Below are 10,000 nucleotides of genomic sequence, written 5' to 3' on the forward strand. Positions count from 1 at the left end.
GTCTTTAAAAAAATTACTTATTTTTTCCCTTCCCCAAAACCCCCTTTTTAAAAGGGAAATTCTTTCCCCCTGACTCCCTTTTTAAAGTAGAGACTCTACATACTGATATACACCTGAACATCAACTGTTACTCTCTCTGTCTCCCCCCTTACTGTTACTCTCTGCCCCCCCCTTACTGTTACTCTCTCTGTCTCCCCCTTACTGTTACTCTCTCTGCCCCCCCCCCTTACTGTTACTCTCTCTGCCTCCCCCTTACTGTTACTCTCTCTGTCTTCCCACCCCTCCCCCCACTGTCTCCCCCCTTACTGTTACTCTCTCTGTCTCCCCCCCACTGTTACTCTCTCTTTCTCTCAACCCCCCACTGTTGCTCTCTCTGTCTCCCCCCTTACTGTTACTCTCTGCCCCCCCTTACTGTTACTCTCTCTGTCTCCCCCCTTACTGTTACTCTCTCTGCCCCCCCCCTTACTGTTACTCTCTCTGCCCCCCCTTACTGTTACTCTCTCTGCCCCCCCCTCACTGTTACTCTCTCTGCCCCCCTTACTGTTACTCTCTCTGCCCCCCTTACTGTTACTCTCTCTGCCCCCTCCCTTACCGATATCCATAGCTGTCTCTTTGGATTGCTCCCAACACAGTCCGACTGTCCAGCAGATGGAGCCATCATTCGATTTCCATTCGTTTTTCAATGTACTTCCTGAGTCGTGCTGCAAAGACCGCTCCGCAGGTTTCAGCTTTCACTGGTTCTCCCTTTTGGTCCAATGGTGTGAGCTTTGCTTTGGATTCAGCCAGTCTGACTCGGATGCCTTGTTCAGTTTCCCATCTGAAGTACACCACAGCTCCATAGCTCTTGTCACTTCCATCAGAGAATGTTACTCCCCAAGGTTTTCCAATCCAATCGACTGGTGTGAGGCTTCTGTGGAAGGTGATTTGCCTAAGACGTGTGTATTCCTCAAACAGCAGGATGACTTCTTCCCTCAATTTTTCAGACAGAGGTTTGTCCCAAGTGTCTCTGGTCAGAGCTTTGCCTCCAGCTTCCTGAAATGCCTTCCTGACAAGAATAGCACCCTTCTGTTTGACAGGTGTGACAAGGTCTATCGGGTCATACAGGCTTGCTACTTGGCTTAGCAGTTGTCTTCTCGTCAGTGGGTTTGGAGTGTTCTCTCTCACCTCTTCACCAAGGAGATTTTGGCCGACTCTCATTTTCCTTTTCCTCTTTGAGAAGTTGATTGAGGTCATGAGGTAAAGTTTATCCTCTTCAACGAGGTATCCAATTCCAAGGGCTTTGTTGTCTCCTTCCCTCATCTGGTTTGGAAGAATGAGTATTCTGTTTTCCTCTGCTCCTTGTTCTCCTGGCACAACCTCCTGCCTCCCACTTTGGCCTGACCGGACCCAGGGCTTGAGGAAGAACCCGCCTGCCTTCAGGATCTCTTCAACTCTTTTGGTGTTCTGGTCCAGCTTTAGCAAGTCATTATGGGAGGTCAGGACATCGTCGACATAAGCATCCTCATCAAGGATCCTACGTTCCTCCTCCAGGTGAGCAAACATGGGCAGCTTTGCTGTCTCCCTCATGGCCAGCTGTGCAATGCACCCTGCTGGTCGATCGCCAATGTTGACTCTGGTGATGGCATACTCTTCGATCTCTCCCTCCTCAGTGTCTCCCCAGAGAAATCTGTGGAGGTGCATCTCCAGGTCTTCCAGCCACACAGAATTGTACATTTTCTTGATGTCGCCAAGGGCAGCATGGACACCTCCTCTGAACCTGAGTAGTACTGCTCGGATGGGATTGAGGACATCAGGCCCCTTCAGCAGAAGGTCATTCATGCTGAGCCCTTTAAACTTCCGGCTGCTGTTCCATACCAGTCGCACGGGTGTTGTGAGCGAGTGCGGATTTGGTGCCACCAAGTGGCTGACATACCATACTGGTCCTTTCCAGCTTGCAGTGATGTCTTTGGTGAGTTTCTTTGCTGCTCTTCTCTCCACCATCTCATGGACTTGAGCTGTGTATGCCATTCTCCACTCTGGCTCTTTTTTGAGTTGTTTCTCTGTCCTCAAGAAAGTGGCTTCCACCCCACTCCTGTTAGGGAACTTGGATCTTGAATCCAGGGATACTTGGTGTCCCAGTGTGGTCCATCACTGTGTGCATCTGCTCTGATGTAGGTTAGCCCCTTCCTTATGATCTCCAGCTCTCTTTCTTCACTCAGAGTCATTTCCTTGCCTCCTGGTTGACAGTTGCCGCACCGGCATCCTCCACACTTTGGTTCGCAGGCTGCTCCAATGCTGTCCCATCTCCACCAGTCCAAGAACTCTTTGCCAGCAACCGTACTTTTGGTTTCAGCTTTGAACTCCTGTGCTTCAGTGATTTCTTGATACTTCACTGCTGCGGTTCTCATGGATCGCGCAAAGTGTGTTTTAGATGTATGCGCAGCCATATCCACCTCTTCAAAGAGGTCTGGATGCGCTCCACCAACCGTCTTTCCTAATGGGCTTTCCCAAAGGACAAGGTCCCCAATCACCTTCACTCTTTGTGGAGCAAGTCTTCCTTCCCGGTGACTGATGAGTAGCTCAATATGCTTTGGTCTTTTGAGCTCTTCCAGGTTGGTTCCTGGGAAGAATTTTTTGAGTTGCTCTGGTTTGATTACTCTGTGCACTTTGGCGATTTCATCCAAGCCATAGCAGACAAGCTCATGAGCTCTCTCCGTGCCGTTCCTTTCAGGCTTTTCACTCACACTAAGCTGCTCCAGTCTCTCAAGAATTTCCTCTTGGGTCTTCAGGAATCCAAGAAGGCTGTCGAAGTGAGTGTCTGGGGTCACGCCATTTCTTGGGTTGACCATGAATACCAACCAGTCTCTCTTCATATTGTCTGGCAGCTTGCTCTCTATGGATCTTATCACCAGAGGATTCTTTATGGCTCCAGTGTTTCCGAGCTCTGTGAGATCGTTCAGGGCCTTCTCAATGGTTTGAGTCATGTCCATGACTTTCCTTGGCTGGTTTGCTCTTAAAGCAGGAAATTTCTCCAGATCTTCAATTATCTCCAGGGCAATTGTAGACTTGTTTCCATACCTGATCTCCAGCACTCTGAACATATCTTCAGCAGTGTTGTAAGTAGGCAGGCGCAGGTCCCGGCAAATTCTCTCCTCAACGCTGTCCAGGAGTTGGAACTTCTTTGCCTCTACTGAGCCGGTCGGCTCCCCCTGCCTTTGCAGGTTCTCCCAGTCCTTCCTCCATCGATGGAAATTCCTTTTGAATCCGTCGAACCTGGGTAGACTGGTTGGTTTTATTTTTACTATTGGTCGATGAGCTGGCACAGGCAGTGGTGGTGTTCTTCGTCTTCTCTCCTCTTCTGCCATTCTTTGTGCTGTGAGAAATTCTGCTCCCCTCGCTTCAAGGCTGGTGTTTAGAGCTTTCAGCTCCTTCACTCTGTCCTCCAGACTTGCCTTCTGTAATGCTGGAATCCACGTCTCCCACTCTGATAGGCTTGTAGCGGCACCTTGGATTTGCTTCTTCACACTGTCCCACCGTAGCTCATAGCCATCTCTACTCAGGGCGGAGACAGGTATTCCCTGAAGTCCCTCACAGGCTGTCTCTGCCTCTTCTATTGCAGCTCCGATCTCACCTTCCCCATATCTGGGCCAGAGGTTGTTTTGGACTGTTTTTCGGACTTCATCCAGTTTTGCATCGCACTCCTCCATTACCTTTTCCAGGTCTGTTTGCTGCTGCTCGTCCAGCTTGACTTCTTCACCTTCATCAGTCTCAGCTTCAAGGTCTGCCAGTAGGCCAGCCCTGTAGCCATCATTCGTTTCCCCGATGTTCCTTGCCAGTGACGTGAGCTCCTTGAACTCCTCTTGAAGTTCAGTCTTTGTCAAACTTCCTGACGTTCTGCTCAGGAAGTTGGCTTGTTTGGTGAAGGCACTTCTAGCCAAGGTCCTCTCTTGCTTCAGCTGTTTCACTGTTTTCCCAAGAGCTTCCTTCGCCATTGTTTCCCAGTCAATTCTCCCTTTGCGATGACAGCTTTCCTTTCTTCAGGCTTTAATCCTGGGGTCTTCACTGCCACGCTGGATATCAAGGTGGTTATCAACTGTCAAGTTATCCAGATGTTAAGATTCAGATTCAGCTCTGCCCAAACTTGAAAACGGCTTGTTCAACACAAATGATGCAAGGGGACAACTCTGTTCCGTTCTGGTGATTTGTTTTCTTTCAGATTGATGGCACAAAGAGTAATTCCAGAGGAAGAATAGGTTGATAACCTTTAAGAACCAAAAGGGCAAATTACATTCCACATCAGTACGCATCAATCCTGATCATTAAACTAAACATCTCATTTAAATTCAACACAGATCAAACTCAAACAGAAAACAGCAAACAAATGATTCTCTCAAACTAAACATTTGAAGTCCATACCAGTTGCGTCTGTGGTTGAACATGAGCTGTCAGTAGGCTGAGGAGACCGAGAAAGAGGGCTCGCCGAGCTAACTCCAAACATGTTATACCCATGCTTGATTAGAGGTGCGCAGGTGAAATCGGTCCCTCCAGAAACATGGGTTGCATCCTGTCTGTTGGGTGAGCTCTCTCTGCGCCCTTCAGGCCTGGAGTTCCTCCACAGATGCTGGTCCTATGCTCACACTTGTTTGACGCCACATTGTTACTCTCTCTGTCTCCCCCCTTACTGTTACTCTCTCTGCCCCCCTTACTGTTACTCTCTCTAACCCCTTACTGTTACTCTCTCTGTCTCCCCCCTTACTTTTACTCTCTCTGTCTCCCCCTTTACTGTTACACTCTGTATCCCCCTTACTGTTACTCTCTCTGTCTCCCCCCTTACTGTTACTCTCTCTGTCTCCCCCCTTACTGTTACTCTCTCTGTCTCCCCCCTTACTGTTACTCTCTCTGCCCCCCTTACTGTTACTCTCTCTGCCCCCCTTACTGTTACTCTCTCTGTCTCCCCCCTTACTTTTACTCTCTCTGTCTCCCCCTTTACTGTTACACTCTGTATCCCCCTTACTGTTACTCTCTCTGTCTCCCCCCTTACTGTTACTCTCTCTGTCTCCCCCCTTACTGTTACTCTCTCTGCCCCCCTTACTGTTACTCTCTCTGCCCCCCTTACTGTTACTCTCTCTGTCTCCCCCCTTACTGTTACTCTCTCTGTATCCCCCTTACTGTTACTCTCTCTGCCCCCCTTACTGTTACTCTCTCTGCCCCCCTTACTGTTACTCTCTCTGTCTCCCCCCTTACTTTTACTCTCTCTGTCTCCCCCTTACTTTTACTCTCTCTGCCCCCCCTTACTGTTACTCTCTCTGCCCCCCTTACTGTTACTCTCTCTGTCTCCCCCTTTACTGTTACACTCTGTATCCCCCTTACTGTTACTCTCTCTGCCCCCCCTTACTGTTATTCTCTCTGCCCCCCCCTTACTGTTACTCTCTCTGCCCCCCCCTTACTGTTACTCTCTCTGCCCCCCTTACTGTTACTCTCTCTGTCTCCCCTCTTACTGTTACTCTCTCTGTCTCCCCCTTTACTGTTACACTCTGTATCCCCCTTACTGTTACTCTCTCTGTCTCCCCCTTACTGTTACTCTCTCTGCCCCCCTTACTGTTACTCTCTCTGTCTCCCCCCTTACTTTTACTCTCTCTGTCTCCCCCTTTACTGTTACACTCTGTATCCCCCTTACTGTTACTCTCTCTGTCTCCCCCCTTACTGTTACTCTCTCTGTATCCCCCTTACTGTTACTCTCTCTGCCCCCTTACTGTTACTCTCTCTGCCCCCCTTACTGTTACTCTCTCTGTCTCCCCCTTTACTTTTACTCTCTCTGTCTCCCCCCTTACTGTTACTCTCTCTGCCCCCCCCTTACTGTTACTCTCTCTGCCCCCCTTACTGTTACTCTCTCTGTCTCCCCCTTTACTGTTACACTCTGTATCCCCCTTACTGTTACTCTCTCTGTCTCCCCCTTTACTGTTACACTCTGTATCCCCCTTACTGTTACTCTCTCTGCCCCCCCTTACTGTTACTCTCTCTGCCCCCCCCTTACTGTTACTCTCTCTGCCCCCCCCTTACTGTTACTCTCTCTGCCCCCCTTACTGTTACTCTCTCTGTCTCCCCTCTTACTGTTACTCTCTCTGTCTCCCCCTTTACTGTTACTCTCTGTATCCCCCTTACTGTTACTCTCTCTGTCTCCCCCCTTACTGTTACTCTCTCTGTCTGTTCCATCCTTACTGTTACTCTCTCTGTCTCCCCCTTTACTGTTACTCTCTCTGTCTCCCCCTTACTGTTTACTCTCTCTGTCTCCCCCCCTTACTGTTACTCACTCTGTCTCCCCCTTACTGTTACTCTCTCTGTCTCCCCCTTACTGTTACTCTCTCTGTCTCCCCCCCTTACTGTTACTCTCTCTGCCCCCCCACTGTCACTCTCTCTGCCACCCCCCTTACTGTTACTCTCTCTGTCTCCCCCTTACTGTTACTCTCTCTGTCTCCCCCTTACTGTTACTTTCTCTGTCTCCCCCTTTACTGTTACACTCTGTATCCCCCTTACTGTTACTCTCTCTGTCTCCCCCCTTACTGTTACTCTCTCTGTCTCCCCCCTTACTGTTACTCTCTCTGTCTGTTCCATCCTTACTGTTACTCTCTCTGCCCCCCCTTACTGTTACTCTCTCTGCCCCCCCCTTACTGTTACTCTCTCTGTCTCCCCCCTTACTGTTACTCTCTCTGTCTGTTCCATCCTTACTGTTACTCTCTCTGTCTCCCCTCTTACTGTTACTCTCTCTGTCTCCCCCTTTACTGTTACACTCTGTATCCCCCTTACTGTTACTCTCTCTGTCTCCCCCCTTACTGTTACTCTCTCTGCCCCCCTTACTGTTACTCTCTCTGTCTCCCCCCTTACTTTTACTCTCTCTGTCTCCCCCTTTACTGTTACACTCTGTATCCCCCTTACTGTTACTCTCTCTGTCTCCCCCTTTACTGTTACTCTCTCTGTATCCCCCTTACTGTTACTCTCTCTGCCCCCCTTACTGTTACTCTCTCTGCCCCCCTTACTGTTACTCTCTCTGTCTCCCCCTTTACTGTTACACTCTGTATCCCCCTTACTGTTACTCTCTCTGTCTCCCCCTTTACTGTTACACTCTGTATCCCCCTTACTGTTACTCTCTCTGCCCCCCCTACTGTTACTCTCTCTGCCCCCCCCTTACTGTTACTCTCTCTGCCCCCCCCTTACTGTTACTCTCTCTGCCCCCCTTACTGTTACTCTCTCTGTCTCCCCTCTTACTGTTACTCTCTCTGTCTCCCCCTTTACTGTTACACTCTGTATCCCCCTTACTGTTACTCTCTCTGTCTCCCCTCTTACTGTTACACTCTGTATCCCCCTTACTGTTACTCTCTCTGTCTGTTCCATCCTTACTGTTACTCTCTCTGTCTCCCCCTTACTGTTACTCTCTCTGTCTCCCCCCTTACTGTTACTCACTCTGTCTCCCCCTTACTGTTACTCTCTCTGTCTCCCCCTTACTGTTACTCTCTCTGTCTCCCCCCTTACTGTTACTCTCTCTGCCCCCCCACTGTCACTCTCTCTGCCACCCCCTTACTGTTACTCTCTCTGTCTCCCCCTTACTGTTACTCTCTCTGTCTCCCCTCTTACTGTTACTCTCTCTGTCTCCCCCTTTACTGTTACACTCTGTATCCCCCTTACTGTTACTCTCTCTGTCTCCCCCCTTACTGTTACTCTCTCTGCCCCCCTTACTGTTACTCTCTCTGTCTCCCCCTTTACTGTTACACTCTGTATCCCCCTTACTGTTACTCTCTCTGCCCCCCTTACTGTTACTCTCTCTGCCCCCCCCTTACTGTTACTCTCTCTGCCCCCCCCTTACTGTTACTCTCTCTGTCTCCCCTCTTACTGTACTCTCTCTGTCTCCCCCCTTTACTGTTACACTCTGTATCCCCCTTACTGTTACTCTCTCTGTCTCCCCCCTTACTGTTACTCTCTCTGTCTGTTCCATCCTTACTGTTACTCTCTCTGTCTCCCCCTTTACTGTTACTCTCTCTGTCTCCCCCTTACTGTTACTCTCTCTGTCTCCCCCCTTACTGTTACTCTCTCTGCCCCCCCACTGTCACTCTCTCTGCCAACCCCTTACTGTTACTCTCTCTGTCTCCCCCTTACTGTTACTCTCTCTGTCTCCCCCTTACTGTTACTTTCTCTGTCTCCCCCTTTACTGTTACACTCTGTATCCCCCTTACTGTTACTCTCTCTGTCTCCCCCTTACTGTTACTCTCTCTGTCTCCCCCCTTACTGTTACTCTCTCTGTCTGTTCCATCCTTACTGTTACTCTCTCTGCCCCCCCCTTACTGTTACTCTCTCTGCCCCCCCCTTACTGTTACTCTCTCTGTCTCCCCCCTTACTGTTACTCTCTCTGTCTGTTCCATCCTTACTGTTACTCTCTCTGTCTCCCCCTTACTGTTACTCTCTCTGTCTCCCCCCTTACTGTTACTCTCTCTGCCCCCCCACTGTCACTCTCTCTGTCTCCCCCTTTACTGTTACTCTCTCTGTCTCCCCCCTTACTGTTACTCTCTCTGCCCCCCTTACTGTTACTCTCTCTGTCTCCCCCCTTACTGTTACTCTCTCTGCCCCCGCTTACTGTTACTCTCTCTACCCCCCCTTACTCTTACTCTCTCTGCCCCTCCCTTACTGTTACTCTCTCTGTCTCCCCCTTTACTGTTACACTCTGTCTCCCCCTTACTGTTACTCTCTCTGTCTCTCCCATCCTTACTGTTACTCTCTCTGTCTTCCCACCCCTCCCCCCACTGTCTCCCCCCTTACTGTTACTCTCTCTGCCCCCCCATTACTGTTACTCTCTTTGTCTCCCCCCCACTGTTACTCTCTCTTTCTTTCAACCCCCCACTGTTACTCTTTCTGCCCCCGCTTACTGTTACTCTCTCTGCCCCCCTTACTGTTACTCTCTCTGTCTCCCCCCTTACTGTTACTCTCTCTGCCCCCGCTTACTGTTACTCTCTCTACCCCCCTTACTCTTACTCTCTCTGCCCCTCCCTTACTGTTACTCTCTCTGTCTCCCCCTTTACTGTTACACTCTGTCTCCCCCTTACTGTTACTCTCTCTGTCTCTCCCATCCTTACTGTTACTCTCTCTGTCTTCCCACCCCTCCCCCCACTGTCTCCCCCCTTACTGTTACTCTCTCTGCCCCCCCATTACTGTTACTCTCTTTGTCTCCCCCCCACTGTTACTCTCTCTTTCTTTCAACCCCCCACTGTTACTCTTTCTGCCCCCGCTTACTGTTAATCTCTCTACCCACCCTTACTGTTACTCTCTCTGTCTCCCCCTTTACTGTTACTCTCTGTCTCCCCCTTACTGTTACTCTCTCTGCCCCCCCTTACTGTTACTCTCTGTCTCCCCCTTTACTGTTACTCTCTGTCTCCCCCTTACTGTTACTCTCTCTGCCCCCCCTCACTGTTACTCTCTCTGCCTCCGCTTACTGTTACTCTCTCTACCCCCCCCTTACTGTTACTCTCTCTGCCCCCCCCTTACTGTTACTCTCTCTGCCCCCCCTTACTGTTACTCTCTCTGTCTCCCCCTTTACTGTTACTCTCTGTCTCCCCCTTACTGTTACTCTCTCTGTATCCCCCTTACTGTTACTCTCTCTGTCTCCCCCTTTACTGTTACTCTCTCTGTCTCTTCCATCCTTACTGTTACTCTCTCTGTCTCCCCCCCCCCCCACGGTTTCCCCCTTTACTGTTACTCTCTCTGCCCCCCTTACTGTTACTCTCTCTGTCTCTCTGCCCCCCCCTTACTGTTACTCTCTCTGCCCCCCTTACTGTTACTCTCTCTGCCCCCCCTTACTGTTACTCTCTCTGTCTCCCCCTTTACTGTTACTCTCTGTCTCCCCCTTACTGTTACTCTCTCTGTCTCTTCCATCCTTACTGTTACTCTCTCTGTCTTCCCCCCCTCCCCCCACGGTTTCCCCCTTTACTGTTACTCTCTCTGCCCCCCCCTATTGCTACCAAAGTTAAAACTGCTAACA

This window comes from Eleginops maclovinus, chromosome 14 (genome assembly GCF_036324505.1).
Source record: "Eleginops maclovinus isolate JMC-PN-2008 ecotype Puerto Natales chromosome 14, JC_Emac_rtc_rv5, whole genome shotgun sequence".
In the NCBI taxonomy this organism is placed as follows: Eukaryota; Metazoa; Chordata; class Actinopteri; order Perciformes; family Eleginopidae; genus Eleginops; species Eleginops maclovinus.